The sequence below is a fragment of the Haliaeetus albicilla genome, chromosome W (genome assembly GCF_947461875.1).
Source record: "Haliaeetus albicilla chromosome W, bHalAlb1.1, whole genome shotgun sequence".
NCBI classification, from domain to species: domain Eukaryota; kingdom Metazoa; phylum Chordata; class Aves; order Accipitriformes; family Accipitridae; genus Haliaeetus; species Haliaeetus albicilla.
The window spans coordinates 21357446-21384376 of NC_091515.1; the positions used below are offsets into that span (position 1 = coordinate 21357446).

The 26931-nt window shown below is 41.7% G+C and overlaps 1 long non-coding RNA gene across 1 annotated transcript in view; it reads left to right on the forward strand.

Moving 5' to 3' along the window:
- Positions 1 to 2130: 2130 nt before the first annotated feature.
- Positions 2131 to 26931, forward strand: part of LOC138683445 (uncharacterized) — a 46480-nt gene continuing 21679 nt past the window's right edge. Inside the window, exons 1-3 of the long non-coding RNA XR_011322972.1 lie at positions 2131 to 2245; positions 3334 to 3400; positions 26717 to 26795. This is a non-coding gene — a long non-coding RNA (uncharacterized lncRNA). The remainder of the gene's footprint in view (positions 2246 to 3333; positions 3401 to 26716; positions 26796 to 26931) is intronic.

Below are 26931 nucleotides of genomic sequence, written 5' to 3' on the forward strand. Positions count from 1 at the left end.
TGGAAAAAATTGTATCTCTCTCCCTTTCTCAGTGTTGTGGTTTAACTCCAGCCAGCAACTAAGCACCATGCAGCCACTCCCTCACCTCCCTCACAGTGGGATGGGGGAGAAAATCAGAAGGGTAAAAGTGAGAAAACTCATGGGCTGAGATAAAGACAGTTTAATAGGTCAAGCAAAAGCCACACGTGCAAGCAAAGCAAAGCAAAGCAAGGAATTCATTCACCACTTCCCATTGGCAGACAGGTGTTCAGCCATCTCCAGGAAAGCAGGGCTCCATCACGCATAATGGTTGCTTGGGAAGACAAACGCCATCACTCCAAACGTCCCCCCCTTCCTTCCTCTTCCCCCAGCTTTATATACTGAGCATGACGTCATATGGTCTGGAATATCCCTTTGGTCAGTTGGGGTCAGCTGTCCCAGCTGTGTCCCCTCCCAACTTCTTGTGCACCCCCAGCCTACTCGCTGGTGGGGCAGTGTGAGAAGCAGAAGAGGCCTTGACTCTGTGTAAGCACTGCTCAGCAGTAGCAAAAACATCTTGGCATTATCAGCACTGTTTCCAGCACAAATCCAAAACATATCCCCATACTAGCTACTATGAAGAAAATTAACTCTATCCCAGTCAAAACCAGCACACTCAGGCACCAGACTGCAAGGGACTGTTGGCGCATATTAATTTCATGGTGAATGGTGTACTTGGAATTGCCACACATGCTGTCTCTGGAGAGCTATGGTTATTTGTCTTGAAATTTGTTTGTGACTACTATACAATAATACTTCCACAACAAATACTATGGTTACATTTATATTAGTAAATAAACAGTCCAAGAACTTTTTATACCCCTGATGCAGCTCAGCTTATGTGGCACAGCTCACATCCATGGAGCTAAACTCTTTCCCCTCTTCTGCCCTGCTCCAGAAAAGCAATCCAAAACCCAGAATGGCCTCATCAATGGCTTATTAGGAACAGTCCCAGGCCCACGCTAGTTCCCAGCCTGTGCTCAGACATTGTTTGGGACAGTGCTAATTGGCCAGGGCCAAAAGGGTTCCAGGGACTGTGCTAGCAATTAGCAGTATGTTCACTTGCGCAGATGGTCAAGCCCCTCAGTCGCTGTGATCTAGCGCAGGACTGTCCTGTCTCTGCAGCTGCCAAAGGCAGCTCCTGAATTTGGCACCCTCCTTTGATGGATTCAGTTAATAAAGTGGCAGCTCCAAACTTCAGCTGCCGTGTGCTACCTCTGTCCTTCCCCCTTCACCCAAAGAAGAGGTAGCAGGGAGAGCAGTTCAAAGAACTGAGCTGCATGAAGCACAGGAGGCCTTCAGTGCTGTCCAATTCACCGGTTCCATCTCTGACAGTGAAAGAAGACACCAGATACAACGATCCTGAAAGCTGGATCTACCCTAAAGGTCTTCATCTGAGCTATGATGATCTGACAGCTGATGGAAAGTAGACAGACTCAAACAACTTGCCTCAGTTTACAGTTGGGCCCTCAAGGGCAACTGGCTTCACCAAACTGCTCTTCCCCAGCTGGTGCCTTTGAAGAGCTATAAAATATTCCTCTGCTTCCAGAAAAAGACAGAAGATTTCTCCTAGCTGAAGCACCACAAAAGGTACAAGTGTAGATTAACTGAACTAAATCTGAGTTGGTGTGAATGCCTCCTCTAACCTACCATCATTCATGCACTGAAAAAAGATTTTGGAAGAGAAAGAAAAATTCTTGAATTTCCTGAGGTGCAGATGTTCTTACTATGTCTATCTGCATGTGACCAAAGGTTTGGTGTGAGAGATAACATGTATTATTAGGTTGACAGTTTCTGGGCCGAATGCGTGGCTGGGGTGGGCACCAGGGGAAAGGGGCGCCTGCGCCCCAAATGCATGCATGGCTCCTCAGAGGGGCTCAGGGCATCAAGCCCAACTTTCTTCAGTGCTGGCGATGGGGACCAGCAGTCCCCCACCCTTTCCCTTCTCCCCTTTCCCTTCTCTCCTTCCCCAGCCGTCTCTCCATCGCCGTCTCTCCGTCGCACCCTCTCCCTGCCCGCCCCTCCTGCTCCCTCTCGCTCCCTCTTTCCGCCCTCACCTTCGCGTTTCCTGTCTGGGCGGAGGAGGTTTGGCCCTGCGCCGCCGCCGTCGTCGTCGTCTCTTAGCGGCTGCGGCAAGTGTCATGGTGGCGGCTTTCTCAATGTTAGCGGCTCTAAGGCACCTTGTTGCGGGGAGCGGGATTGTCGCAGTCCACCTGTCGCCGGCCAGGTAACGGGCACTGCGGGCGCTCCGTCGGCCGGCTGGCCGGCCGCACCGCCGCAGCCAGGGGCCCGCCGCGCTCCCGAGGAGCCTGACCCGGGCCTAGGGCTTCGCCGCAGCCGCGCAGGGTCCCGCTGCGAGCGGTTGGTGGCCGGGCTGCCAGCGGGCGCCTGGCCGAGGCCTTCCTCCGGGGCTGTGCGTGTCTCTCCGTGTCTGTCTTTGCTGTTTTCCTCGCTGTGACCGCCCGCCTGGAGTCCTTGCGGTGCCCGGAGGCCGGGAGCTGGTCGAAACGACAGAGGAGCCCCGGCGTGATGGGCAGCGTTTGCTCCGTGGCCAGGGAGCCGGAGAAGGCAATGCCTCCTTCCAATGCCACCACGGTCTTCCCAGAGATGTACTCCCCTTTGCCCTCTTCTGTACCCTGTAGCTTTTCCTTTCCTTCCCCTCCCCAAGTTCTGTTACTTTTTTCAGGGGATACATAGCTGCTCTTTCTGCCTTTTACTCCTGGAAATAATGCTGGAAATCGCTTTATAATTTTTGGTGGTGCTTTGTTGTTTGTTTCTTCAGTGCAGAGACCTGTGTTGAAAGTCCAATACGTGATCCAATCTGTAATTGAGGATGTGTGCATGTGTTCTCTTCTGTGCATGTCACAGGACTTATGTTTTTGTAAGACATTGAAAAATATTGTAAGACAAATGAAAAATATAGTTCAGTGGCATTTACTATGATTTGGAGGGTTTGCTTTTCCATGCTACTTAAATCTTTAAATATAAACATGTGTAAAAGATAGTTTCAGTAATTTTTTTTAATCTGTGGGGGTTTTATACATATCTATATAAAAAAAATTATACACAGAAAGCTATACATACATATACAAAGAAAGAAGGACTATGGCTGTACTATTTTTTCCCCAGTTTTTATGCTCTGTCCCATTGGTTGCTGCTGCTTCCTCCCTCTTAAAATGGCACCTGTTTTACAGTGCTGAAAATTAATCCTCAGTCTCATAAAAATGCTTTGGAATCTGTGAATATGAAGTTAGGAATTGCTCTATGTTAATGCAGAAACTTACTGTTTATGTTTGCTTGTTTCTGCCCTTTTAGTTCTCTGTGGTGTTGACACAACTGTTGCCTGTGCCATGTGGTAAATTGGACCAGTCAACTGATTCAGGTTAAAAATAATTTTGCTTGTTTGTTTTAAAGTTTTACTATTCTGCCTTTTAAGCCGTTATTCCAGAACAAATAGTAGGATGTAGTAGGAGTGGGAATGAACAGCATGGAGATGTGAGGTAGAGACCCTTAAGTTGGCATTTTTTCCAGGAAATTTCTTATTTTAAATAGTGCCTCAGATTCTTTCCCTGCCACAGAGGGAGACTGAAGTATTAGTGTCCCTTAATGTTTTGAATAAGAGGGAAGTTGGAGATATTTGCCTGAGGGGGACTGGAACTTAAGTTTCGCGCTCCTTGGGAGAATGGCATGATCATAAATCTGCAGGTTTCTTGGAGAAGAGGCAGGGAAGAGCACTATGAGTCTCTCTTGAGTTTTACACCTTTGCAATCATTGCATATTGGAAGAGTGAGAATAAAATTTTCCTTGGAACAAGGAAAAGATGTTTCAGAATAAGATAGTAGTTTTGGCAGTGCATGTTTAAGCACTTCAGAAATATGCATACCCAAGTTGCTTGATGATTCTGAACTGGTGACACAAGGAAATAAGTGTTCAGCCCTAAGTTAAGAGAACATGCAGCAATGTTTCTGATATCGTCAGGAAGTTCTGCGTGCCTAGTTTAAATCACTGAAGCAGCGGTTACCGAGTCCATCATTCTTCTTTCTAGTGGTGAACCTAATAGACCATCAGCAGATGGCTTGAGCTGATACAGAAAGTAGAAGTGCCTCTTTTGCTTAGATAGCAGTTTTGAAGCTTTCATGCTGTAAGATCTGTCAAGGTTTCAGGAGCTTGAAATTATGTTGAACATGCTCTTTTGAGTCTGACCTTTTTGGGAAGAAAGATGCACCTTGTTTGTCTGTCTTAATTCAAATTTTACCTCTTAGTTATCTTCAGCCAAACTTTGATTAAAGGGTATAATTTAAATAATACAGTTACATTTCTTCACAAGTTTCATGTGAATAGGAGGAAAGGGAAAGCAGAGGAGGGACTCTTAAATGTCTTCATCTTGGGAAAGATTGCAGTGTCTCCTTGCACTAGAAAATATGTGTAGGCGGAGCTGGGAAAAGAGAACTTCAAACGAATTTCTACTGAACTGGGAATCAGCTATTTGTTCCAAACCCACTTAGTAGTTCAGAGAGTCCCTTTATTTCACAAGGTATTGCAGTCAGGATACAAAGATACTAATTTCTGTTGCAGAAGCAGAGTATTTTGTGTGTGCAGGTGTAATACCTGGCCACACAGTCCCTACATTTCATGATAATGGATTGTTCTTGTAGCTTTTCAGTGATAGATGATGGTTCTTCAAAATGTATTACCTGCTTCTTGTAATTCTTTTGTAAAGACTCTGAGCATAATAGCAAATGTTTTGCTAGTTCATCATAAATGGATACCTGAGGGTTTTTTTACTTCAAAATAGTATTGGTGCTTTTGTTGCACGTTCTTAAAATCTGGCTTAGTAGACTTCCCAGATCTAGATCTGGGTAGACCAGAGAGCTACACAAAGATGCACAAAGCTCTGGCTATGTCTGGTTAATAGAAGCACTATTTAGCCAGTTAGTGCTAGCCAGTATGACATTTTTGTCAAGTTTGGAATAAGTAGCACGTTGCAGCAGTTGTATTCTTTATTATTTCATCCAGCTGTAGTGCATGTCTGCTACTTACTCTCATATGCTGTGCAAGATAATGTATGTGTGGTGTTGTCAGGTTCAGACACATCAGAAGCTTTTGTTTTCTTTAATAAAAAAAGTAGTTAACTTCATTTAACTTCATCAGAATTAATTCCAATGGCTAACTGCATCTGCAGACACTACCTGGTATAAAACCTCAAGATAAGACCAGGGAAAAAGTTCTTTGAGGTCTTGCTGTCTTACCCTTGCTGTATAAGTGGTGTTTATACATAGTTTCATTTTGGTTATTCATAGGGGAAAAAGACCTTTTAAAATATATATTTAACTTTAATTTTACAGTTTTATCTTCAATATCTATGTTTTTTTTTAACGCATATCAGAGAAGTACAGTGAATCAGACTCTATTACAACACAATAGTACAACTGTAAACTGAAATGCAAAATAAAGCTCCAGGGAGTTTCTTGGTCATAAGATTGTAGTGATGTGAAGGTTTGGAGCACACTCAAGGTGAAAGATGTGGAGAGACAAATAAACATAGCAAGTGGAGAAAAAGATTAAAAACACTTAATGAGGATAAGATTAAAAACAAGACTCCAGGCAGCAGTGAGTGTTCATCTAATCTTGCAGATAGCCTGAAGCAGTAGTTTGGGAGAAGTAGATGTTCCATATATCCAAGTGTATAATTAATTTAAAACCCATTCCCTTTGACTCTGTCCATACTGTTCAAATAATGATTGTGTGGATAAGAGAGAGTCTAGCAGCCAAATCTTGCATATTCACTGTGACTGAAAGCATCATCAGTGGTTATTTTTTTATTTTCACATGTCTTTTGATGATGATCTGGTGTCTGGCTCTTGTGACGGAAGGCCCTCTTGCCCCATCAGTTTCACATGCTTTAAGGGAGAGAGGAAGAGATTTCTGACAAGTAGGATGACTTGAGTCCTTTTGCAGTACTTTAGGATCTCAAAGTTGCTAATCCATCACTATGTGCTTCTGTCCTGTAAGAGCTGACAGTCCAACAACCTACTGTCTTATTCATGACTGGTGTGGTGTTTGTGGATGTGCACATTTATTACTAGGTCAGAGTGGCTCCAGTGAACCAGAATGGTGTTTTTGATTTCCTGCTTTTGGCTTCCCTGTTTGGCATTATGGGAAGTAGGATGTAGGAGTGCTCCCTGTTTCCTTTAAAATGGAAAGAGGAAGCTTTGGAAAGACCCCATGGAAGAAAGAAAATGTTGGATGCAATGAAGCATTAGAGCATTAGGATATTGCTGTCAAAGTGAAGAATTCTGTCACAGATTAGAAAAATGAAAAAGTGAAAACTACCATGTATCATGTAGTTTAGCTTTCTAATGCACAACTTGTCTTCTAGTGAACTAAGATCAAGATCATTTTTGTTCTTAAATTTGTATGGGATTCCCATAATGTTTCTTAAAGTTCAGGTAGTTTCAGTATTGGTCCATGTGAGGAAGAGGATGGGTAGAAAGAGGTGAAAGTAAGAGGGGAAAAGAGGTTGGGAGAGTCAGAGTTTGGGAATGGGGGCAAGGGAGGGATGTGTTGTTCTGGAAATGGCTGTTTTTCTAATGTGATTGCAGAAAAGTAAATAGAGCAGGAGGTAATGACAGCAAAATGTTCCTGATGAGGCTTCTTAAATTGCTGCTCATTATTGGGTATATAACTTGGAGTGACTTATTCTAATTACATTTGCTTCCTTCACTTTTGGAATTAGAAACTCAAAGGGGGAGGAATGGCAGCCTTTTTAGCAAGAGAAGTTTTAATAGAGAAAAGACGACAGATGTTTAAGGTGTGTTTATATTGAAAGACAACTAGTAAATAAGCAGTGTGCTTGCTTCTGCGCTAGAACAGCTGAAAGCTTTTCTTGTCATCTCTGTGGCAACTAGTCATTGTGGGCTCAAAACTGCAGGTTACTTACATAGTCTGGCATATTGTCGTGGTTTAACCCCAGCCAGCAACTAAGCACCACGCAGCCGCTCACTCACTCCCCCCCATCCAGTGGGATGGGGGAGAAAATCGGGGAAAAAAAAGTAAAACTCGCGGGTTGAGATAAGAACGGTTTAATAGAACAGAGAAGAAGAAACTAATAATGATAATGATAACACTAATAAATGACAACAGTAGTAATAAAAGGATTGGAATGTACAAATGATGCGCAGGGCAATTGCTCACCACCTGCCGACCGACACCCAGCTAGTCCCCGAGCGGCGAATCCCTGCCCCCACTTCCCAGTTTCTATACTAGATGGGACATCACGTGTTATGGAATACCCTGTTGGCCACTTTGGGTCAGCTGCCCTGGCTGTGTCCTGTGCCAACTTCTTGTGCCCCTCCAGCTTTCTCGCTGGCTGGGCATGAGAAGCTGAAAAATCCTTGACTTTAGTCTAAACACTACTGAGCAACAACTGAAAACATCAGTGTTATCAACATTCTTCTCATACTGAACTCAAAACATAGCACTGTACCAGCTACTAGGAAGACAGTTAACTCTATCCCAGCTGAAACCAGGACACATATCTTTAAAAAAAAGCATTATTACATGCTAGAATAACTTTTCCCTAAATTGACTGATCTGAGAACCTAATAATCTCCTCTGGGAGGGTAGAGGTGAGATTTGTTTGCACTAGTATCCTAAAACAGAAGGACATAATATTTTCCTTCATGGACTAAACAGTTTAAAATAGGGTCTGACACTGCATTTGAAAATTACACTTTTTTTGTTTTCAAAACAAACCAAAATAAAACCCCAAAGAGCTTTCATGTTGGTATTTCCTAATACCAAATATTTGGTATCTCTAAGTTTGAGAGAAATGTATTTGTCAAATAAAGAAATTGATAGAAAGATTATGAAATGCCATACGGACACATGGAGAAGGGAATTTGAATGCCAGCTGTCAACAGATAAAATTTCAAACCTTATGTGTTGTGGTTTCTGCCCAGCTGGTAACAAAGCACCACGATGCCACTCGCTCACTCCTCCCCGCCCCCCTCCGGAGGGATGGGGAGGAGAATCAGAAAGGAGAAAAGGAAAAAAAAAATGGAACCTCGTGGGTTGAGATAAGGACAGTTTACTGGGACAACACAAAGAGAGAAGTTACCTTACTTTTATGGCAAAACCGGCTTTCAGAAGGATTTGGATTATTTTTTTCCTTTTCTCAAAAACTTCTTGCTGTGTCGCCCCATACGATAATGTCATCAATGTATTGCAAGTGTTCCGGAGCTTCACTTGTTTCCAGTGCAGTCTGGATCAGTCCATGGCAAATGGTGGGGCTGTGTTTCCACCCCTGGGGCAGTTGATTCCAGGTATACTGACTGGATGCCCCTCCAAGTGAAAGCAAACTGTGGCCTGCACTCTGCTGCCAAAGGGATTGGGAAAAACGCATTAGTGATATCAATTGTGGCATAGCACTTGGCTGCCTTTGACTCCAGTTCATATTGAATTTCTAACATATCTGGCACAGCAGCACTCAGTGGTGTCATGACTTCATTCAGGCCACGATAGTCTACTGTTAGTCTCCACTCCCCATTAGACTTTCGCACTGGCCATATGGGACTATTAAAGGGTGAGTGAGTTTTGCTGATCACTCCTTGGCTCTCCAGTCCACAAATCAACCTGTGGATGGGAATCAGGGAGTCTCAGTTAGTGCAATATTGCTGCTGGTACACTGTTGTGGTAGCAATTGGCACTTGTTGTTCTTCAACCTTCAGCAACCCCACAATCGAAGGGTCCTCAGAGAGACCAGGCAGAGTAGACAGCTGTTTAATTCCCTCTGTCTCCAATGCAGCTATACCAAAGGCCCAATGGTACCCTTTTGGGTCCTTGAAATACCCCCTCCTGAGATAATCTATACCAAGGATGCACGGGGCCGCTGGGCCAGTCACAATGGGGTGTTTATGCCACTCATTCCCAGTTAGGCTTACTTCAGCCTCCAATACAGTTAACTGTTGGGATCCCCTTGTCACACCAGAAATACAGATGGGTTCTGCTCCTTTATAGCTTGATGGCATTAGGGTACATTGTGCACCAGTGTCCACTAGAGCCTTATATTCCTGTGGGTCTGATGCGCCAGGCCATCGAATCCCCACAGTCCAATAGACCCGGTTGTCCCTCTCCTCCACCTGGCTGGAGGCAGGGCCCCTCTAATCCTGGTTAGAGTATGTGTTACTCACTTTTCGCACACGTGAATCAGAAGTCCCTTCAAGAGGATCAGAAATGAGATCAGCCCTTCTACTCTGTCTGGGGGACTGCTCATGGGGAAACTGGAGCGGCATTTTTCCAGGAGGAATCCTCTTTTCTGATTGCTTTTTCTTGCAACTCCTGTACCCGTGCATCCAGGACTGAGGTAGGTTTTCCATCCCACTTCCTCATGTCCTCTCCATGGTCACGCAGATAAAACTACAGGGTACCCCGTCATGTGTACCTTCTATCTCCTCTGTCTTGAGCAGAGGAATGCATACTGCTAATAGCTGCAATGCGGGCCTGTACAGGTGGGGAGAAGGACATATCTACTTTGAATTGCTGGAACTCCCGGGACAATTCCTCTACAGCTGAGACACAGGCCCATAGGGTGGAAGAGAGACTTCCTTCATATTGCCGGAGTTGGACAGCCAATTCATCCACCATTTGTCCATAGCCTTCTTTCCAGGACATTACTGCCAATGAGTTGGCATAGGTTGGCGGTGCACTTCGTAGAAACTTCTGCCACATCGGTTGTGTGCATTGGACTTCATCTGGATCTGTGGGTGACTGCGCATTTTCTGGATCATTATAAATCACCTCCAGCACGGCTAATTCCCTCAGGTACTGGATACCTCTCTCCATGGTGGTCCACTTGCCTTGGTGACATGTAACATCACCCTTGAAGGGGTATCTTTCCTTCACACCTAACAGAAGTCACCTCCAGAGGCTGAGGACTTGTGTTTTTCTCCCAATCGCCTTGTCAGTGCTCCCTTCCCTAGACAGGGATCCCAGCTGCTTGGCGTCCCTACCCTCTAATTCCAAACTACTAGCCCCATTATCCCAGCATTGGAGCAGCCAGGTAACAATGTGCTCACCTGGGTGGCGGCCAAAATCTTTTTGCATATCGCGCAACTCACTCAGGGATAGGGTTCAGGTGATTATTTTGGGTTCTGCCTCTTCCTCCTGTTCTCATGATGACCCTGGTTCACTTTCATCCCTCACTAAGTGAACTGATTTCTTTGTGTGTTTCTTCTTCTGTATAGGGGCGACTGATACTGGCACAGGTTGGTTCTCTGGTTCAGCTGCAGTGCCTGTTGCCAGGGTTGGGGTAGCTGCAGTGCCTGTCGCTCTGTTTTCCCTCTCTTCCCCCTGAGGGTGCTGCCTAATATCAAGCAGTGTTTGGTAGATACTGGCCAGGGCCCAGCATAGTGCAGTAAGTTGTGCCTCTCTGGAATAGCAACAGCATTTTCCTTTCAAATATTCTACCACTTCATGAGGGTCCTGTAGTTGTTCGGGAGTGAAGCTCTAAACCACTGGAGGTGAGAAGTTCTCTAGATACCTGCCCATATTCTCCCACATGCCATGCCACTGATGACTATCCAGCCTTGGGGCAGATCTCTGGGTGGTACTCTTAAAGAGCCTTTTTGTAGCCCTAAACAAGGCCTGAAACACATTCAGGAGACATAGCAGGAACAGCATGCTGGCTTGCGCATCCCAAGGATCTTAAAAATTCTCAAAAGCTGTTGTAATTAGCCAGAAGGAGAAAGGGGAGGTGAACAAATGGGGGGAAGTATCCCCCCTGACTTCCCCATGGATTGGGTGTGATTACCAATAAAATCCGATAGAAGGCACCTGAGGTATGGGAATGATATCAGTGCTGCATACAGATACCAGCTTAACCTCATGACCAGTGATGTAATCATTTCATAAGTCGACATTACCCAGTCTAGCAAAATGATAATCCTGATCCCTCTCCCAGAGGTGATAAACATAATCCCAGGGAATACATAGAGCATATAAGAACTTACACAATGCCACCGTGTGAACAAATGAACCAACATTGCGACTAGTGACTATTTAACTAACATAAGAAGTGCGTATAACAAATTTGTTTTAACATGCTCTGGCCAGATCTGTCGATATCTCAACCCCCTTTGTGCCCCACGTTTGGGGCCAAAAAGGACTGTCGTGGTTTCAGCCCAGCCGGTAACAAAGCACCACGAGGCCACTCACTCACTCCTCCCTGCCCCCCTCCGGTGGGATGGGGAGGAGAATCAGAAAGGAGAAAAGAAAAAAAATGGAACCTCGAGGGGTGAGATAAGGACAGTTTACTGGGACAACACAAAGAGAGAAGTTACAACAACAACAATGGTACTAATAAAAGAATATATAAAACGAGTGATGCACAGTGCAACTGCTCACCACGCGGAAGGGAACCTGACACTTCGCCACTTCCCACACCCAGAGAGAGAGCTCCCCCCAGCCCACTCCCCATTTATATACTGAGCATGATGGCACATGGTATGGAATAGCTCCTTGGCTAGTTCAGGTCAGCTGTTCTGGCTGTGCCCCCTCCCAGGTTCCTGTGAAAATTAACTCTATCCCAACTGAACCCAGGACACTATGTTAACAAAATAATAAAAATTGCTTTAGTGGTGGTGGTTTAATATATACTGTTTAACTTATACTGGAAAAATACTACTTTTTGGGTTACAAAAATGACCTTGATGTTGCCTTAATGTAGGTTTGAGCATTGTGATTCAATTAACCATGTTATTCCACTATACATCTCAGCTTGATGCAATATTTATATATGATTGGAAAATCCCAGAAGACAGTTGGGTTGGGTTGTATTTCTGACTGATAGGAACTGTCACATTCAAAGCTGTTTTCACAAAAACAGGCAGTATCAAAATGCACAAGTGAGATTCAGAAGAAGTTAAGTTCCAAAACCCCAAGTAACTTGAGAATTTAAGTGATACCATCTACCTCAATAATATGCTGCTTTGGCCTTTCACTCACAACTAGACATGAGCAAAATCAGTATCTCGTGTTTCTTTTTTTGGGAGGAAATAAATGCAGATCAAATCAGCAGTGGGAATTATTAGAGCAGTATATAGCTCTCAGTGTATTAGACCAATGTAATAGGTCTCCCCTGTGGCACTGTGGGAAATCTTGCCTGTTAAGCACATGTTGATGAATGGTGAGGATGGAAACGCTAATTACATTAATATGGTTGGTATTTTAAACTTTTAGCTACATTCTCAGTTTTGAACGTTGCTTTTGCTGACATCTTTGTATAACTTATTCTGTGGACAAATCATCTGCTTAGTATTGTAATAATTTCTAGTCATCCTCAACCTTGTGACCATTTCTGTAAATTTTTTTTAATTTTTTTTTTTTTTAAGGAGTCTGAACTTTAAGCATGCTTGAAAACAATGTTAGGTATAAGGTAAATTTCTGGAGATACAAAGGCAATGTCACTATTCAGTTCTGTCTGGGAGTAGCACACAGTCTTGTTCATAGTTATTATGTTTTATCTATTTTTTTGTGATGCAGGAAAATATCTGTTCTTAAACTTGTGCATTTTTTGTTCTTTAAAAATGACCCATGTCTGTTTCCCTTTTTTTCTGTTTTTTTTTTAAATTTTTTCATTAATTGTTGTTACCATAGGGCCTGAAATGAAACTTTTAGTATTCGGAGAAAAACAAGAAATTAAAGATAACCTGCTCCCCCAGCAGCTGTTGATTTTTCTGTTGTTGACCAAATTATTTGTTGTAGATTAAATTGTCTGTTGCAAGAGATTGAAATGCTGAGAGGCTTATATAGTTAGCAGGGAAGCTTGAACCTACTCACAAATAGTTTAAAAAAACTCCCAAGTTTAAAAAAAAATAATCCTCTTTTATGCTAACAGTTTCAGTAAATTTGTATAATCCTTAAGAGCTTATTGTTTTATATGTTTTATTCATGTGCATGTTTTCATTCTCATGACAATACAGTGGATTTTGATATGCTTTTTAATTTTTTTGGTAAGAATTTGATTCTGAGTGTGTTACAAAGTATACCTCTAAACTGTCTTAAGATCACATCCTTTACTGTTTCTAATGATATTGTTAAACTAGCAGGAGGCAAGCTGAACAGTTAACATTACCTTCTTTATAATGCATATTTCCTAAGAAATGAATGGCTTGCTTCTGTCTGAGTTTCAAAGTACAGTTTTTCCCTCCTGGCCAGTATAACAGTATGTTTAGGTACCATTTTGTTAACAAGCCACTTTCTAGCTGCAGTAATTTGTGTCTGTCTTAATCTTCCCTTGACCTGCGACTGATGTTGAGGAAGTAAATTAACTTTTGACTCAACTAGACAGACTATAGGCAGCTCCAGAATGTGTGTGGGCAAACATTTCTTGCAGCTGCTTATTCTCGGAGTGTTAACATGGAAGATTTCATGAAAAGCTTCTATTCATTATTTTTTAAAGATCGGATTTGATGTATTTTATATAAAATATTTGAAGACCTATCTTTTATGAATGTATACTCAATATGTCTATACTTCTTCTGATGTTGTCATTTGCTATCAATCTAACAAAGTAACGTCCTTCTAAATGTTAGTGATGTCATTTGTATTAAAGTCCAAACCAAAATTTTGTTGCAGAGGATAGCTTTAATTTTTCATCTTTTCTATATATTTCAGTTGTTTTAGATAGAGATTTTTATGGATATTGCATCTGATCTCAATAATGTTCAGAAGTACCATCTTTCATTATAAAACTAGAGATGTATTTTGTGGCTATTTAAAGACCCAACAATAAACAAGTGGTTTACTACTTTCAATAGAACCACTATATTTTAAATTAAGGAGAAAAAAAAAAAAAGAGCTCTTCATGCAGTAGCTTTGACTGATCTGTCACGTACTCAAGGATTATTTGTATGTGCTGCGCAAGTTATCTGAAGGGAAATTCTGCAGCAGTGATGTTTTGTCATATGTCAAAGTTGATTGTGCCTACCAGAGAATAAGACAAATAATCTGAATGTTGTCTGAGCTGGAATTCAAGAATAAGGTTTGCATTTGAAGCACCAGTTTTGCCTTAAGGGTTTATTTCACTTTAGAAGAGAGTAAGCAATAGCAAGGCTAGTAATCTCCTTTCAGAGAGCTGATAGCTGCTCAGATAGTAAAAATATGAAAAGAAACTAGCAAAAGGAAAGAACAGTACCAGTGGAGGAGGAGAGGGTCAGTGTATAAATAAGAGTACAAGAGAACACACAAATATGGTAGCTGATGAGGTTATTTTTATTCTCAAAGGTGAGTTCTCAAAAAATGCTTGTAAGGCGTGTTTACACTAATAAAATAGCTGTAAATGGAAAGAAACTGAAGGTAATTATGGAACAATAGGGTAGTCAAGCTTTCTTTTAAAATAGACTTCATTTAAGTAGCTTGGCAGCTTCATTATATTACTCTTGTAACACACAACAATTTATCCCTCATCAGTTTAAAGAGTTGTCCCTATACTGCAGATGCTTATACAGTACTCTCTAGAAGAAACTACTTTTTTTATTCTAAACTAGTGCCATGTAATTGTTACTTGCACTTGCGTGTAGAATAGCATTTAAAGTTTTGATGTGATAATTTTTTAAAACTTCAGTTGGAGACACATAGGTTGCTTACATTGCAGCCAACCACTTTTTTTAACCTCAAGAGAGATGTGTATTGTAGAAGCTAATCAATCACACTGGTCCCCACAACAAAAAACCTGTGTGGTTAGTATCTTTTTAAAAAGATATAAGATTTAAAATTGGTCATTGTAGTGGGTTTGTGTGGTGGGGTTTTGGTAGCGGGAGAGGGGCTACAGGGGTGGCTCCTGTGAGGAGCTGCTAGAAGCTTCCCCGGCTCCGAGTAAGACCTGCCTCTGGCCAAGGCTGACCCAATCAGTGATGGTGGCAGCGCCTCTGGGATAACATATTTAAGAAGGGGAAACCTGCAGTGTAGAGGGGAATGGAATGTGAGAGAAACACCTATGCAGACACCAAGGTCAGTGAAGAAGGAGGGGGAGGGGGAGGAGGTGAGCCAGAGGAAGTGATTCCCCTGCAGCCCATGGAGGTAAATGGTGGAACAGATGCTCACTTGCAGCCCGTGGAGGACCCCATGCTGGAGCAGGTGGATGCCCCCAAAGAAGGCCGTGACTCCATAGGAAAGCCCATGCTGGAGCAGTCTGTTCCTGAAGGACTGCACCCCGTGGAAGGGACCCATGCTGGAGCAGGGGAAGAGTGCGAGGAGTCCTCCCCCTGAGGAGGAAGGAGCGGCAGAGACGATGTGTGATGAACTGACTGCAACCTCCATTTTCTACCCCCCCATCCCCCTGTACTGCTCAGGGGGGGAGGAGGTAGAGAAAATCAGGAGTGGAGTTGTGCCTGGGAAGGAGGGAGGGGTGGGGGGAAGGCAGTTTAAGATTTGGTTTTACTTCCCATTATCCTGTTTAGATTTGATTGGTAACAAATTAAATTGATTTTGGGTTTTTTCCCCAAGTTGAGTCTGGTTTTTGCCTGTGACCATAAGTGGTGAGTGATCCCTCCCTATCCTTGTGTCGACCCCACAAGCTTTTTGTTATATTTTTCTCCTCCTCATCCCACCAGAGTGGAGGAGCGAGCGAGCGGCCTCGTGGTGCTTTGTTGCTGGCTGGGCTTAAACCATGACAGTCATTATAGAGAGACTACATAAAAATTAAGTCCTATGCTTTAGTTGCAAAGTAATGAGGCTGAAAAACAAGTGCAAATATATTGCATGCACTTGATGAAACTGAATTTGATAGGAATTAATGACTAGCAAAGTATCGGGGAGCAGCAAGGGCTGGCTGCTCCTGAAGTGAAGGCAAGCTGGAAGCTGAGGGTGATCCCAGCAGGGACAGTGCCCTTGCCAACCAGGGAACAGTCTCACAGCATCTATACATGAGGAGAGCTGGGTGATGGTAATAGGGTCCATCGATAGTCTCAGACATGGCAAAGTCATGAGCCAGGTCCAGGGTCCATCCAGGGAGTCCAGTCAGGAGCAAAAGGAACAAGAGACAGGTTTGGAGACAAACTGCAATGTGTGTCTGAAGTCCATCCAGGCAACAGGGTCTAAACAGGACTGGAGTCACACTGAAGCTTGGGTGAGGGGTCTAGCCAGGCTTGGAGACAGGAGCTAGAGCCAGAGCCAGGGCTGGAGACAGGTACACTTAATGATATCACTCAGGCAAGGACTGAAGACCCAGAGCTGAGCTTAAATAGAGCTCCAGGGCCACAGGTAGGGGGTAGGGGGTGTTCATGGAGGCCCTGGGTGAGGCTGGTCAAGGCCATTAAGACCTGTTAGTGCCTTCAGGGCCCTGACTCATGGTCTGACGGAGTTTGTCCTCAGGCTGTTAATATTAGAGCATAAACTGACTTGAAAACTCAAATTATATTCTTGCATGTAAGATGGCACCATTGGTGTTATCTTCTCTGCATGTAACTCAGTAGGCAAAGAATTATTGAAATATCATGGGGGTTGTTGCACTCAGAGGTGTGTGAAATGGAGGAGTTAGAAATATGTCAGCAAAGGAATGATGTGGTGTTTTGGGTTTGTGTGGTGGGGTTTTTGGTAGCGAGGGAGGGGCCACAGGGGTGGCTCATGTGAGAAGCTGCTAGAAGCTTCCCCAACTCCAAGTCAGACCCACCTCTGGCTAAGGCTGACCCAATCAGCGACGGTGGTAGCACCTCTGGGATAACATATTTAAGAAGGGAAACCCACAGTGGGGGAGGAGATTGGAATGTGAGAGAAACACCTATGCAGACACCAAGGTCAGTGAAGAAGGAGGGGGAGGAGGTGTGCTGGAGGAGGTGATTCCCCTGCAGCCTGTGGTGAGATGGCAGGCTGTCCCCCTGCAGCCCATGGAGGTGAACTGTGGAGCAGATGCCCACCTGCAGGCTGTGGAGGACCCCATGCCGGAGCAGTTGGATGTCCCCGAAGATGGCTGTGACTCCATGGGAAAGCCCGTGCTGGAGCAGCCTGTGACTGAAGATCAGCCCGTGGAAAGGACCCATGCCAGAGAAGTTCGTGAAGAACTGCAGCCCGTAGGAAGGACTCATTGTGGAGAAGTTTGTGAAGGACTGTCTCCTGTGGGAGGGACCCCACGGTGGAGAAGGGGAAGAGTGAGGAGTCCTCCCCCTGAGGAGGAAGGAGCAGCAGAGACAGTGTGTGGCGAATTGACTGTAACCCCCAACCCCGGTCCCCCTGTGCTGCATGGGGGAAGGAGGTAGAGAAAACTGGGAGTGGAGTTGTGCCCAGGAAGGAGGGAGGGGTGGGGGGAAGGTGTTCTAAGGTTTGGGTTTACTTCTCATTATCCTTGTTTTGATTTGATTTGTAGTAAATTAAATTGATCTTGTTTCTTCCCCAAGTTGAGCTTGTCTTTTGCCTGTGACTGTAAGTGGCAAGTGATCCCTCCCAGTCCTTGTCTCAACCCACGAGCTTTTCTTTATATTTTCTCCTCATCCCACCAGGGCTGGGGGGGAGGAGTGAGCAAGCAGCTTCGTGGTGCTTTGTTATGGGCTGGGCTTAAACCACGACATGTGGACATACAGAAGAAGAAAAAAATGTGCTGTGGTGTGATTAAGGTGTGTGATATAATGGAAAGTAGCGAAGGTACCTGATTACTGTGGAATGGCAACAGTTCAAAGAGGAGTTGAGGACAAAAGCTTGATGTCAGGAAGGAAATTGAAGAGTAGGGTGGCTGAGACAAGGCAAAGTTTACAAAGCAAGGGTGAAATAAATTAATCTGCAATAATATTAGCTAGATTATCCTATTGTCATCTAGGACAACTGCTAAGAGCATACAGTTCTGAAAAGTGACCTGCTTCTGTATGTCATGTTCCATTTGTGAGGCATTTGGCTGTCTCTAAGTGGCTTTTACTAAGTACTGCAAACATAAATGAATAGATAGCTCTTAAATACATTTTTTATAGCTGCCCAAGAACTGAGGCTTACTAGCCAAATAGATTCATTCACTCCTGTGAACCATTATAAACCAAGATGTAGTTTTTCAGTAACACTTTAAAGGATTCTTTTTTGTACTGTAGTTAAATAGTTTACAGTTGAAATGTTTGAGGGCATTAAGTAAGAAAGAACTTGCCTTAATTTATGTCATGTTTTATAGACCTTGCTATTTCCTTAGATTATTAGAATAAGTATTACTTAAATCTGTAAGCTCAGTCAAATAGAAAAGCTAAATCAAGAGGAAAGGACTGTACTATGCCATAAAACAGTTTGCAAGCACAGAGGCATCTTTAGTCTTTTTTTTGGTTTTGTTTAATTTTACATGATTCAAAGGCTCTTGTTCAAAATGGGTAGATTTCCCTAAGAGAGAGGTGGGTTGTGGAATGTTTGTTTTATTCCTCAGAGTTTTGGAATTAAACCCTTTGACTTTTGTTGTTCTTACTATAAAGAGAGCAGTTTTTAGTTATTGACTAGTGTCCTGGTTTCGGCTGGGATAGAGTTAATTGTCTTCCTAGTAGCTGGTATAGTGCTATGTTTTGGGTTCAGTATGAGAAGAATGTTGGTAATACACTGATGTTTTCAGTTGTTGCTAAGTAATGTTTAGTCTAAAGTCAAGGATTTTTCAGCTTCTCATGCCCAGCTAGCAAGAAGGCTGGAGGGGCACAAGAAGTTGGCACAGGACACAGCCAGGGCAGCTGACCCAAACTGGCCAAAGGGGTATTCCATACCATGGGACATCACATCTAGTACATAAACTGGGGTGAGTGGGGCTGGGGGGATTGCTGCTCGGGAGCTAACTGGGCAACGGTTGGCGAGTGGTGAGCAATTGCATTGTGCATCACTTGTTTTGTGTATTCCAATCCTTTTATTATTATTATTGTCATTTTATTAGTGTTATCATTATCATTATTAGTTTCTTCCTTTCTGTTCTACTAAACCGTTCTTATCTCAACCCACAAGTTTTACTTTTTTTTCTGATTCTCTCCCCCATCCCACTGGGTGTGGGGGGAGTGAGTGAGCAGCTGCATGGTGCTTAGTTGCTGGCTGGGGTTAAACCATGACAACTAATTATATGAATGCCTGAATGTGTATGTGTGGGGAGAAATTTGACATTTAGAAAACACAGAGCAAATATGTCACCTGTGTATTTTGTCTTTACTCCCTACATAACTTTTCCCTTTTCCTTTTTAGCTTTATTAGGCTTTATAACTAGGTAACATAAAATTCAGGTGATAGTTGATATGGGCTGTGCAGCATTTCTAGTATTATTTGCCTTTTAGCTGACTTGCCTACAAGAGGTTTTGACCAGTCCACGGGGAATCTGCCATTCTCAGATTGTGATTTGAGGTTAATTTCTAAGATTAGGTCTTCTGGTTTGGAGCGTGAAATGAAATTGCTGATCAGCAACTGTAGAGATGGAAGTAGACCAGAGTTCCTCTGTCACCTGACAGCAGCATCTTATAAATTATATTGCTGTGTGCCAGTTTTGACTGGGATAGAGTTAATTTTCTTCATAGTAGCTAGTATGGGGATATGTTTTGGATTTGTGCTGGAAACAGTGCTGATAATGCCAAGATGTTTTTGCTACTGCTGAGCAGTGCTTACACAGAGTCAAGGCCTCTTCTGCTTCTCACACTGCCCCACCAGCGAGTAGGCTGGGGGTGCACAAGAAGTTGGGAGGGGACACAGCTGGGACAGCTGACCCCAACTGACCAAAGGGATATTCCAGACCATATGACGTCATGCTCAGTATATAAAGCTGGGGGAAGAGGAAGGAAGGGGGGGACGTTTGGAGTGATGGCGTTTGTCTTCCCAAGCAACCATTATGCGTGATGGAGCCCTGCTTTCCTGGAGATGGCTGAACACCTGTCTGCCAATGGGAAGTGGTGAATGAATTCCTTGCTTTGCTTTGCTTGCATGTGTGGCTTTTGCTTGACCTATTAAACTGTCTTTATCTCAGCCCATGAGTTTTCTCACTTTTACCCTTCTGATTTTCTCCCCCATCCCACTGTGAGGGAGGTGAGGGAGTGGCTGCATGGTGCTTAGTTGCTGGCTGGAGTTAAACCACAACACTGAGAAAGGGAGAGAGATACAATTTTTTCCGTTTCCTGCTATTTCCCCAGGTTTAGAAATAGACCTATAAGATACTCCTACATAGTTTTAAGTTGAATGTATACTGTTTTATTTGATTGGCTTAAATTCATGTAAACATGGTCACATATAACACCTTTTTAAATCATTGTGTCTTAGGTTAATAAATTTGTGTGCGTATACACAGTCTTAGAAAATAAAGTGCTAAATGCCATATTCCCTGGAATAATTCAATATGTCAATTTTTGAGGTGACCACAAAAGAATCATTCTAAGTCCATACTTTCATGAAGGCTTAAACTTTTCATTCATAATTCTGGCTGCAAGCTGGTCTTCTGTTACTGATATACTGTGAAACGCTGTCCCTCAAGACTGAAACAGTTCATGTGCCAACACTTATTGTGCTGTATGGTATGCTCACAGTTCCTATTATCTCACTCTATGAGAAAGCTTATTAGCTTAACTATGCAGAGTTAGAGTCATATTTTCTCTTCATGTGTGAGCTGCACACATTGTGAGAATTGGAAAGGAAAATTTAACCTTTTACTTTTTTCCTGTAAGAGGAAGGTTGTACAGCTTTACTCCATGGCCAAGCAAATAAATTCTGGTACAATTAATTTCATAGTCTTGAATAAACCACAGTTGAGCAGTGACAAGCAGAATTCTAGAGCTATTCCTTAATGTATTGTTGCTTTGAATTGGTTTGTTTTATTCTGGGTGGTGTAGAGGAACTTTGTAGGAAACAATAGCATCAGTCTCAAAGGTCTCAACAGTCTAATGTGGCAAAGAACTGGTAGAAAAGGGGTACAACATACAAGCAAATTGATTATACTGGCTATAGCTATGTGTATTCTCAGTTCCATTTTGTTTGTTGGTTGTATTGCTTTTACATACAGAAACTATAATTTCAGCGTTGGATAACTCTCAGATTCTGACCCTTCAGACATCTAAGCATGACAGTAGCTTAACATGCACTAAGTTATTCACATTAATTAACTTTTATAGGACTGGAACTTAGTTTTTAAAATACTACATGTTCTCCACAGGCAATTTTTGGCATTATATTCCATATTTTGTTTATGTTGGGGTGTTGTAAGAATAGTAAATGTATCCTGGTAAAAATAAAATGCTATTGACTCTGATAAGTCATTGTCACTTTAATTACAATAGTAAATCTACTGCGAAGGAAGTATTATCCCACTGTATTTAAGTTCATCTCTCACAAGTTCAGCTTTACAAGCTGTCTTTATAAAAATGCATTATATTGGGGCTGAATACCATGATCTGTACTGTATGTGACATGATATAACAGGCAGTCATTAATGTCTGTATTTTATATGAAAGAACATTATACTAATTTGGTTTGTCTACTTAATTGCAGTGTGTGACTAGGTTGGATGCTGTGGAAGTTCTGAGCTGGCAGTTTTTCCATGTTCTTTTTTTATCAGAATTTCAATGTTTTTATGGTGGCTGTACACTGTGAAGCTTATATTATTCCTCATAAATGCCAAAATATTAAAAAAGTTAGGTTTCTAAGAATGATTGTCTGTTCAATGTTTTGAAGTGTTCAGTAAAGCTTCTGCATATATGTATATGCACACTTACTGGTGCTCTGGTCATTCAGTACCAGAATACTTAAAACTTCATTTAGACTTACTTCTTAATGAGTGCCTTCATTTTTCATGAGGCACATGAGATATTCTTCAAGACTTCGTTTCATCTCTATGTTGCGATCTGATTACCTGTGCTGTGATATCTTGTTTTCTTTAACATATCTTCAACAGTTGACCAAAAGGGGGTGCTAATAGATCAGTCAGATGTGTTGCATAAAGAGATTAAGAAGCCTTTTTTCATGCAATGAATTAAAAAAAATATCAGCTACTAAATTAGATCAGGTAAATACACAACACCCAGATGCAAAAACTTGTAACATGCCAGTAACAGCATCGCTCTTTATGGAAGGCAAATTCATGCCTTGTAAATATGGCTGCTTTTCACCTTCCACTAGGCTTGTGGGTGATTCTTCATGACATTTCCAGAGGCTCTGTAGCAGGCATTCTCTTCTGTAAGACTTCAATGTATTTTTCCACTTATGCAGTTAAACAAACAAAAGCATACAGGGGTTAAGCATAAGTTATTTAGCAGATATTTAAGAAGATCAAATTTGATGAATTTTAGAGATTGAATACAGATATCCAAAATTACCAAGATAAATGTTTAAGTCAGGCGCCTTAATTTCCTTCATCCAGATATCACAAAAGACTTTTACTGTCCAATTTTTTTACTGTTTGGTTTCTCCAGTTCAACAGAACTGGTTAAATGCATCAACAAAGCTGGGGCCTCTAATGTAAGAAGGGAAGAGGAGACATAAGAATGTCCCCTGAAACAAGGAACTCTGCTACGTCCTTATCCCACAGTGGGATAAGATGGTCAAGAGACTTGAAACTGGTGTAAATATTGTAGCAAGGACTGAAGAACTTAAAATGGCTTCTCAATGGACCCCTCTGTTTGCGTAGCAGAGATGTGGAACCCATTTGTGACTTTGCTGGAAGGGGAGTACATGCTTCTCATGGAAGACGCATATGTGGTTAGATGATCACAGGATTTGTTTTTCCAAGATATACGAAACCTATAGTACAAATTCACATTTTCACTAGTAATTATCATTAATTCATTCTGTGTTGCTGAGCTAATGTAAGAGTATTTTTACAAGTATTTAACAAGAAGACCATGTAGTGTAGTCTTTGCCAAGTTTCTACTCTTGTCTCTCTACTCAGTATAAAAGAAATTTAGATTTACTGTGAGACTCTAAAATAACAAGTTGTAGCCATAACCCAGTCTGGATGCAATGTTCAGGCCTCTCTCAAGAACTGTTCACTGTGGAAGAAAAAGTGACCTTAACCTTTTTTAAATTCCTAATACTGAAACACAGAAATGTCATTAAAGTGTATTGTTTTATTGCAGATCTCAAAGCAAAGTTCATGCTGAAGCTGGACCGTGATCAGACTGATGTTAAAGACAAAATTGTATTATACAAAGCTATATTTTAAGTGAACTGTAGAAATTAGTATAATGAAATGATAATAAATGATTAAATGATAATAGTGTAAAATGATGATTGATACAGGTTCATATAGATCAAGTTTAAGGAGTTTAAATGCCCAACACAGTGGCATGGGGTGGGGAGAAAATACCACTTTCATAATTGCAAACCAAATGACATTTTGAGTGGTGGTCTCTTTGTAGCCAAAGGAGCTGCTGTAGGTTCATGCCAAGTTAGCCATGCTTGTGGAAGCACAGACATCTCTGTATTTGTGTGACAGACTAACATGAAGAACAAAAAAGGTACCTTCCATTAAGAGAGTGCCTAGGAGATTTGGGAGAGGGAGTATACTTTAGGAGGAGTGTGATGCCAGATGCATCTGAAGGAAGAGACACAGAAAGACAGACTTCAGCTAGAGGAGAACTTAGCTGTCTGAGTCCCTGCTGTGCTAAGCATGGCATCTTCACCAGCCATACAGCCAAGCCTCCTTGATGGCAGAAAGAAAAAGTTTTTAGGGACTAGAAGACTGTGTGAAGGGTTGGTTATAATCCAAGAAGCTACAGAGTTGATTAGCCACATATATTAGCGTGGGATACTGTGGGAAAGTATCTGCAAGATCATAAAGGACATGGGCGACTTTTTTTTATAAACCTTAATTTTACTTTTGTCTAAGTAATTTTGAGAGGTTTTTGTTTTAAAAGGCTAACTATTCTAATAAATCCAGGCTTTTACGTTTAAAAGCTTGCTTGTTCATCACTAGGGAGCTCGCTATAAGAAAAATGTTTGGGCAGATCCACAATGGAGCTTTGGCCAGCTTGGAGTCTTGTCACACTTTGTTTATTAGATAGTAAGGAAGTTTGATCTGTGTTTTGAATTGGACATTAATGAGCCTAGAAGATAGCAGGGTTTATTGTTGCTAGCTATTTCATATAAAACTTTCTGTATAGCTTCTGAACTTTAGAATTATATTGCTGGTCTATTTATTATTTAAAGTATTCTGTGTACAGCAATTTTAAATCAGAGCTCAATTAGTCTTGGAACAGGGTGAGAAACGGAACTTCCTGCTCTTAAGGCCTCATCCCAAGATGTTTTGCCGGGAAAAAAAATGCATATGCAGTCAAAAAAAAAGGCAAAATGGGATAATGTGGACCCATATTGCTTACAAAGAGAAAGGAAGAAAGCATATTACCTTTCCAGAGGTCAGTAGTAGAAGAAAGGAGGAGAACTGTATGAGAGTAGAACTGTAAAAAATATGTTTTATACTTCTGCAAGTTTATCTGTCACAAAAGCTACCTACCTAAAGGTCAAGGTGGATGTGGGCAGAGGCAAGTATTAATTGGGAATTTTGTGAGAATTACTTTACTGTTGGGGACAGAATAAAAGGTTTAAATGGAGTTGTCACTTAAGTGATTTAGATTGCATATTCATTTAATTTGAAGGTAAAATAAGTGTTATCAAGTTTATATGATTTCTAAGGGGAAATTTGAGTGATGAAATGATACTTGTCATTGTGGGAGTTTTGAAAAGAGAGGATTGTGTGAAAGAGGTCTGTTTTCTGGTTATCTCCTCAGTTAAGTGCCTGACATTAGGGATGAACTTGCAATGAAACCTGTTGAAAATTAAACAAGTGCTCTGGGATCCAAGTAACACTTTCTATTAACTTTTAAATAGTAATATTTCAGATCACATGATATTTCAGAGTTGCTGGTATTTCTAAGCTCCAGGTTACTTTCCTATGAGAGATGCAACAAATGGAAATATCAACAGCTTGTCATCTTTAAAGCAAAACTGGTGTTTTATGTATTCTTACACAGAGACACCTCCATGGACTTACAGTTCACATTCCTAGTCTAGTCTAAATGCCAGTTTTCAACCACTTTTCAAATAGGAGGTTCTTAAGGAAAGTATATCCTTTCCAACTCATGGCAGTCCAGGGATGGGCAGAAGGCTGGACGTCTAAGAAACATACAAGGTTGCAAATTACAGTAACAGTTGAGCTTTTTCCAGAATGGTGTAGTCAAGAGAAATGGCTTTGAAAAATGATGAAGAGGAGCAGAAACTGATTTAGGTTAGTAAATGGTCTGTCTGCTTTTGTAGAAGATCTAAAACATCATCATGGAGAGCTGTAAGGTGTGATGCCTTGAGATTTATCCCAGTTGACAGACACACCTTGTGCCAAAAAATCAGCTCCCTCTGTATGCAGTTTAGAGGCATCTCAGAGAGAAATTCTGACCACCTTTAATCTGGTGGGATTTTTACCCTGCTCTTCCCTATTAACTATAATGGTATGAGATCTCTTTAATTTTTTTTTTTTTTTTCTGGCAAAGACAGAAATTTCCAAAACGAGCAATCATCTGAGTAAAAATGATGTGTGTGCAAGTGATCTGGTCCTGATACGCTGTTCGCATTATTGACTATTTAACAGTTATAGTTTATTTGGGGGGGAGGGGTTAGTTTAGATAGTATTGCAGATTTTCTAAAAGTCTGCTTTAAAAGCTGTGGTGCTTTTTGAAGGTACTTATGGATGGTTTTCTCAAAAATTAGGTAAATGTTACCAATAGCGTTAAATTACTAGAAGTATGGTTGTAAGCATCCCATAGGCAAAATTTGCTTCTGCAAGTATGTCTGGCTTCCCAGATTAGGTAGTCTTCTGAAGAACAGTTGAAACGAAAGTAGCTTAGTTCCTCCTACTGTTTACTTGTGTATATTCTTGCACTTTTGTGCCTCGTTTGTTTAAAATTACCTTAATTAAACATGAAGCACAGTATTAGTTTAGAGAATTGGGCTTTTTGGCTTGTTTTACCTCCTGTTGTGTTTTTTTTGCCAAAAGATGATTTACACTCAAAGGGCCCAATCCTGACATTAGTGACATAATGCAAATTAAGGGCAAATTTTACTTCTCAGTTCAGTGATGTGGGATTGGGTTCCATGTTTCCATCTGTACCTTACAGGTTTAGTAATTATGCAAGATTAATCGTATTTCTTGGAAGCTAATAAGCTGACCCATACTGATTTAGAAATGAAGTAAAATAGTTGTGAGCTTTGCCCACTCAAAGACAGAAAATTTTGTTTGAATTATCAGCTTAGGGTTTGCTTGCTTTGGTTATTTTTGGGTGTTTTTTTTTTTAAATTTGTTAATATTCTGTTGTTAAAGTGTAGAACTGGAGCTTTACCATTACAAATAGATTTAGGATTTTCTTCCTCTGATGCCATCATTTTAAGGATCAGAGTTCCAGAATGCTTGCAGCAGCCTTGTATTTTTCTGTCTGTTCGTGACAAACCAGCTACTGTGCATTCATATAGAGCAGTACAGTCCTTGCCACTGGCAGTCTCTCTGTGACAGAGAGCCTGTAGGCTGACATAAAGTGCAGCCTGTTGTGAACTGCTAAGTGGGAGTCTGCCAAAAACTCAGCAGACAGAACTAATTGGTGAGCAAAAGGATTTTTGTGCCCTCATCTCTCCCTCTTCAAATTTTTTTTACAAAATGGATATTGTTAAAGTAACTTGTTTATGTAAGATTTATCTGCCTCTATTTTCTCATTGCATGATTCATTTTTTAACTTCAAGTTTTGCACCACAGGTCACTGAGCACTTCCACATGGCGACTGGCACAGGACCAAACTCGAGACACACAACTCATTGCAGTTGATGAAAAATTGGTAAGGGTTTTCTACTGCATACTGCTATGATACGGCTTTCAGGGTTATTTCTGCACAATAGGCATTCAGTATGTTATTCTGCGTTCTTCTAGGAAAGCCATATAAATGTGAACTACAAAGCAACAATCCTTCATAT